We start from the raw sequence: 7,358 nt of genomic DNA, 5'->3' as shown, positions 1-7,358 counted from the left end.
CAAATTCCTTGTATGCAAGAACTTACTTGGCAATATATTCGATTCTGATTCTGATTGTGGTGACCAGTTAGTCCAGTGCTTCTGCAGCAGCTCAGAGTTGGAAAAACACTCATTTTGTCTCACAGTGCAGTGGCCGCACAATGAACAAGAGCGGCATACCCACAGTGAATTTAAAAAAATACCAACACTTTGCTTTGTTTCCCCAAATACACACAGTGTCTTTCTGAGGACAGCACGAGATAAAAACATGGATAAAACCTTCTTATCTATCAATCCAGTAGTGCTTTCCACATAAATACACAAGTTCTCCATTCTTCCTGCTCACAGTCTATGCAGGGCAGGGCCTCATCCAGATGGAAAGATGAAGGAACACCCCCCACCCCCACAACACCCTTAGAGTAAAGGTCCACTTTTTAAGAATTTTTTTCAGATACGACAACTACTAACTACTACTAACAATAAAAATAATTTTGATAGCTAACACAGTTGTATGCAAAATTTTGGGCACCCCTGATAATTTTCATGATTTTTCTTTCTAAATCATTGGATGTCTGGATCATAAATTTCAGTTAAATATATCATATAGCAGATGAACTCACTGATATTTGAGAAGTGAAATGAAGTTTCTAGTATTTACATAAGGTGTGCAGTAATTATTTAAACAAAATTAGGCAGGTGCATAAATTTGAGCACCCTTGTCATTTTATTGATTTGAATACATTTAGCACTAATTACTGGAACACAAAATTGGTGTGGTAAGCTCACTGACCCTTGACCTCCTTACACAGGTGAATCCAATCATGAGAAAGGGCATTTAAGGTGGCCATTTGCAAATGTTTCCCCTCTTTGCATCTCTTCTAATGAGTGGCAACATGGGGGCCTCTAAACAACTCAGCCTGACCTGAAAACAAAGATTGTTAAACTTCATGGTTTAGGGGAAAGATACAAAAAGCTATCTCAGAGATTTCAGCTGTCAGTTTCCACTGTGAGTAACATAGTGAGGAAATGGAAGACCACAGGCACAGTACTCGTTAAGGCCCGAAGTGACAGGCCAAGAAAAATCTTAGATAAGCTGAAACGAAGGATGGCGAGAACAGTTATAGTCAACCCACAGACCTGCTCCAAAGACCTACAACATGATCTTGCTGCAGATAGTGTCTCTGTGCATTGTTCAACTATACAGCACACTTTACACAAAGAGAAGCTGTATGATGCTGTAATGCAGAGGAAGCCTTTTCTGCGTACACGCCACAAACAGAGTCGCTTGAGGTATGCTAAACCACATGTGGACAAGCCAGCTTCATTTTGGAATAAGGTGCTGTGGAGTGATGAAACTAAAGTTGAGTTATTTGGACATAACAAGGGGCGGTATGCATGGCTGAAAAAGAACACAGCATTCCAAGAAAAACACTTGCTACCTACAGTAAAATTTGGAGGTGTGGGGCTGTGTGGCCAGTGCAGGTACATGGATTCTTGTTAATTCCTGGTTCACATGGCAGGATTTTAAAATTATCTGTAGGTTTCCAAAACCTGAGAGACCACATATGTGGAGATAAAAAATCATAGATCTAACAGGTTTGGTTGTACAGTGTGTGGTGTTCAGCCACACCGTGAAGTCAACACACCACACATGAACAGATTTCACACACGAACATTCCAAGGTCAGACAGGAAATCTCGAGATTAAACGTGACTTCAGAGTAAACAGACGGAGATAGTTTGTGGACTATTTAAAACAGAGGGGAAAAAACGATACAAAAAGAAAAAGAGAAGGTGTTCTTTAAAGGAGTGGAGACAGCATGACCACTGGACCTTCTGGTAAGTCAGAACAGCTGTTTGGATTTTATTTTCCGCTCCGTCCGTCCATCACCTCGCTTTCTGACTGGCTATACATCACATTCAGCAAGCTGCGTGCTCATTTGTGGTCGGGGGACACAACACACAGTACGATATCGGGCCAAGGCAATCCAGCATGTTGAATATCCCCGATTTGTGAACGGAGCACTCCTGACATCCTTCTGAGCAGATCACAGCACTCTTAACACACCACAAATGGCAGGAATATTTGATAAGATTATCTTTAGCATCATCATGATTGTTGGGGCGTCCTTAAGATTCGGAAGGGGAAGATTGGGTCCGATATCGGCCTAATTATCCTGCCGTGTGAACCAGGTTTAAAGTTGAGGGTGTCATGGATTCCAGTCAATATCAGCAGATTCTTGAGAACAATGTTCATGAATCAGTGACAAAGTTGAAGTTGCGCCGGGGCTGGATCTTTCAACAAGACAACGACCCTAAACACTGCTTAAAATCTACTAAGGCATTCATGCAGAGGAACAAGTACAATGTTCTGGAATGGCCATCTCAGTCCCCAGACCTGAATATTATTGAAAATCTGTGGTGAGATTTTTAAGCGAGCTGTCCATGCTCGGAAACCAACAAACCTGAGATGTTTTGTAAAGAAGAATGGTCCAAAATACCTTCAACCACAATCCAGACTCTCATTGGAAGCTATAGGAAGCATTTAGAGGCTGTTATTTCTGCAAAAGGAGGATGTACTGATGTATTTTTTTCTGTTGGGGTGCCCGAATTTATGCTCCTGCCTAATTCTGTTTAACGAATTATTGTACACTTTTTGTACATATGAGAAAACTTCATTTCACTTCTCAAATATCAGTATGTTTGTCTGCTATATGATATATTTAACTGAAATTTCTGATCTAAACAACCAATGATTTATAAAGGAAAATTCTGAAAATCAGGGGTGCCCAAACTTTTGCATACAACTATTTACTGTATTACTCAGTGCCTAGGTTGTGGTTCTGCACTGAGTGGAATTGATGAGTCATATAAAAATATGTTTACTTGAACTTTTCTGCATATCTAAAGTGGGATGTGAAGCAATATCTTTTTTTAAAGCATTATATGAACTTGGGCATTACTGGGTCTGTTTGGGGTTTCTTTAAAATTAGGTCAATTAGGGAAGCTATAAATATGAAAATGATTAAGGCTTTTGGAGTTAGTAATCTTATCAACGAAACATGTACAGTGGCCTTGAAAAGTATTGGAACACTTGGTATTTCACACATTTTAATTTGTTTGTCATTTGAAATACAAAAAAGTAAAAATTTCGCAAATTATCTTCCTTAAACTCGAATTGAAAGCAAATCTCTATAACTTGATCTAAATTAATAAAAAACATATAAGCCAAGATGATGGGTTGCATAAGTAATGGACCACTTTGATACATATAATATCTGTAAATAATCAGTTTTATTGCTAGCTTTTTCAGACAAGTCAGGGGATGGATACATGAACATTTTCAAGTCACTGAATATGTCTTGGACTTTATTGGGGATGACTTTGGGGAGGTGATGGATAAGCGCTGGGCTTGAGACCAGAGGATCCTTAGTTCAAATCCCAGCCTGACCGGAAAATTACTAAGAGTCCTTGGACAAGGTCCTTAATCTCCTAGTTGCTCCTGGTATGTTGTGAGCACCTTTTATGGCAGCACCCTGACAATGGGTGAATATGAGGCATTATTGTAAAGTGCTTTGAGCGTCTGATGCAGATGGAAAAGTGTTATATAAATGCAGTCCATGTACCATTTATTTACATCAGTTATGAAGAAATACAAACACCATACATGATTATGTATGCATTTAAATTTAAACTGTATTTAACCAGGTTAGTCCCATTGAGATCAAGACCCTTTTTACAAGGGAGACCTGACCAATTATAAAGTTTCCAGTTCACCTAACCTGCATGTCTATAAATGTGGGAGGAAACCGGAGCACCTGGAGGAAACCCACGCAAACACGGGGAGAACATGCAAACTCCACACAGAAAGCCCACAGGTGGGAATTGAACCCATGACCTTGCTGTGAGCCAACTGTGCCAACTAGTATTCCACCTATTAAGCACATACATGTATTGTTATCATGGTACTATCAAGTATTTGGCGTCCAATGATACATAACATATCAAGTTTTGAGAAACAATATAGAGCAGAAGAGGTTACAATTTGGCAAAGAACACATCAACTGGCCTAAAGAGAAATGGAGGAATATTTTGTGGACTGATGAGAGTAAAATTGTTGTTTTTGGGTCCAAGGGCCGCAGACAGTTTGTGAGACGACCCCCAAACTCTGAATTCAAGCCACAGTTCACAGTGAAGACAGTGAAGCATGGTGGTGCAAGCATCATGATATGGGCATGTTTCTCCTACTATGGTGTTGGGCCTATATATCACATACCAGGTATCATGGATCAGTTTGGATATGTCAAAATACTTGAAGAGGTCATGTTGCCTTATGTTGAAGAGGACATGCCCTTGAAATGGGTGTTTCAACAAGACAATGACCCCAAGCACACTAGTAAAGGAGCAAAATCTTGGTTCCAAACCAACAAAATTAATGCCTCGCAGATGTGAAGAAATCATGAAAAACTGTGGTTATACAACGAAATACTAGTTTAGTGATTCACAGGATTGCTAAAAAAGCAGTTTGAACATAATAGTTTTGAGTTTGTAGCATCAACAGCAGATGCTACTATTATTGTGAACACCCCCTTTTCTACTTTTTTTTTTTTGTTTTTTACTAATAGCCCAATTTCATAGCCTTAAGAGTGTGCATATCATGAATGCTTGGTCTTGTTGGATTTGTGAAAATCTACTGAATCTACTGGTACCTTGTTTCCCATGTAACAATAAGAAATATACTCAAAACCTGGATTAATCTTTTTAGTAACATAGCACTACTATTATTCTGAACACTACTGTATACAAATTGGCATAATTCCGAAATATTGGGATATTTTTGTTAAATCCCTGCAATCAATGTAGAAAATCCCTAGTACATGCACATCTTGATTATTTCCTTTCAACTCTACTATTGTGGTATACAGAGGTAAATTAACAAAAATGTCAGTCCAAGTACTTATGGAACTCACTGTAGCATTCAAGTGAACTCACTGTAGTTCACTTATGGAACTCACCGAATGAGCCTGTTGGGATGCGCCTTTTATACCCATAAAGCTTCAACAATTAGTCCTCAGTTCCAAAACACTTATTGAGTGTTGTTAGAAGGAAAGGTGATGTAACAGAGTGGTAAACATACCACTGTCCCAGCTTTTTTGAAACGTGTGCAGGCATCCATTTAAAAATGAACAAATACTGTATTTGCACAAAAACAATAAGGTTTATCAGTTTGAACATTAAATGTATTCAATTGAATATAGGTTGAAGAGGATTTGCAAATCACTGTGTTCTGTTTTTATTTACATTTTACACAACGTCCCAACTTTATTGGAATTGGGGTTGTACACTACCCTTGAGTGCGATTTCTGCTATTCTTCCCAGTGTAAAGGAGCTATTGTAGTACGGAAGCAGTGAGAGTTACACCTTTAGAAATGCACAGAGAGATTTACACATATAAATAAACCTTATTATATATATATATATATATATATATATATATATATATATATATATATATATATATATATATATATATATATATATATATACGAGGTCTCTTAGATAATAAACCGACCCTTTTATTTTTTTTTTAACTATATGGATTTGAATGACATGCGATTACACCAATCATGCTTGAACCCTCGTGCGCATGCGTGAGTTTTTTCACACGTGTCGGTGACGTCATTTCCCTGTGGGCAGGCCTTGAGTGAGATGTGGTCCCGCCCTCTCGGCTGAATTCCTTTGTTTCACACGCTGCTCGAGACGGCGCGCGTTGCTTTATCAAAATTTTTTCTGGACCTGTGAGGAATATCCGAGTGGACACTATTCGAGAAATTAAGCTGGTTTTCTGTGAAAAGTTTAACGGCTGATGAGAGATTATGGGATGTTTCTGTCGGTGTAAGGACTTCCCACGGAGCGGGACGTCCTGCAGCGTTTCCAGGCGCAGTCATCGGCCTGTTTCGAGCTGAAAACATCCTAATTTAAGGCTTAATTCACCCAGGACATCGTGAGAGAACAGAGAAGATTCAGAAGAGGCCGGCATGAGGAATTTATGCGGACATTCCACTGTTTAAGGACATTTTTTTAATGAAAGACGTACGCGCAAATTCGCCGAGTCGTTTCCGTGACGACTCGGCAAATCTGTGTGCGCCGCGACAGGAAAAACACCTCCGTGTTGAAAACCATTTGTAGAATTCAGGGGGCTTTTAATGGCTTTCAACAAGTGAGTAACTGAGAAATTGTTTAACAGCTTGGGCATGTTCCAACTTGCCCGTTAAGATTTCCAACGGAGGTGTTTTTCCTGCCGCGACCCCCCGTGGTCGGGTCCAGCCCGACATGCGACTCTGCCCGCACGTTCTTTCATTACAAAATGACCGTTAACAATGGAATGTCCGAATAAACTCCTCATGCCGACTTCTTCTGAAAGTTCTCTGTTCTCTGACGACTTACTGCGTCAACAGAGCCTGAAATGTGGAAGTTTTCAACTTGAAACGGCGAGACGCTGCCGCCTCGAAGCGCAGATCGCCGTCAGGCGCCGTGGACCGTCCTTAAAGCGACACTACCAGACCAAAATCTCTCATCAGCCATAAAATTTTTACCGAAAACCAGCTGAATTTATTGAATGGTGTCCACTCAGTTGTGCCTTACAGTTTTGAAAAAATTTTTATCAAACAAAGCAACAGTCTCTGAGCCATTCCTAAACAATGAAAAAAATCGACGAGCGGGTGGACGACTCCTCACTCAAAGACTGCCCACAGGCGAATGACGTAACCGACAGGCGTGAAAAAACTCTCGCATGCCCACGAGGGTTCAAGCATGTCTGATGTAATCACACGTGATTCAAATCCATATGGTTTTTGAAAAAAATAATAAGGTCGGATACGTTTCTAATAGACCTCGTATATATATATACACCTTATTATAATGCTGTGGCATTGTGAGCTCAGTGTGGAGCTCTGCAGCAATGTGGTGCATCTCCCTGAGAATGATCCAGTGTACAGGGGCCTTAGTCACGGAGGATTTGTTCAATATATATAGTCTGTAGTTCTGACTGGAAACTCTGCAGCAACTTCAAGAGCAATTTTCTAAAGAAAGCCAAAACAGAATACAAAATATTCCAAAAAAAACTGTTTCATCTTTCCATTTCTAAGCTGCTGTCTGTGAAGCTGCACCGAGTTGTTGGACACAGGCATTATGGCAATGTGACAACTGTAAGGACACAGTGGGGGTGTAAATATGGAGTTCTCGATTAGTCAGAATACAGGCCAGCTGTCCTTTGTTTGGCAGTTACAAAATCATCAAGTGAGTGGACAGAAGATCAAGCTGGATAAAGAAAGCTGGAACAGAATGGAAAGGAGAGAATTGCAACAGCAGAACTGTGAC

The sequence above is a fragment of the Thalassophryne amazonica genome, chromosome 8 (assembly GCF_902500255.1).
Source record: "Thalassophryne amazonica chromosome 8, fThaAma1.1, whole genome shotgun sequence".
In the NCBI taxonomy this organism is placed as follows: Eukaryota; Metazoa; Chordata; class Actinopteri; order Batrachoidiformes; family Batrachoididae; genus Thalassophryne; species Thalassophryne amazonica.
The sequence above is the reverse complement of the archived record's forward strand: the minus strand, read 5'-3'. Positions refer to the sequence as shown.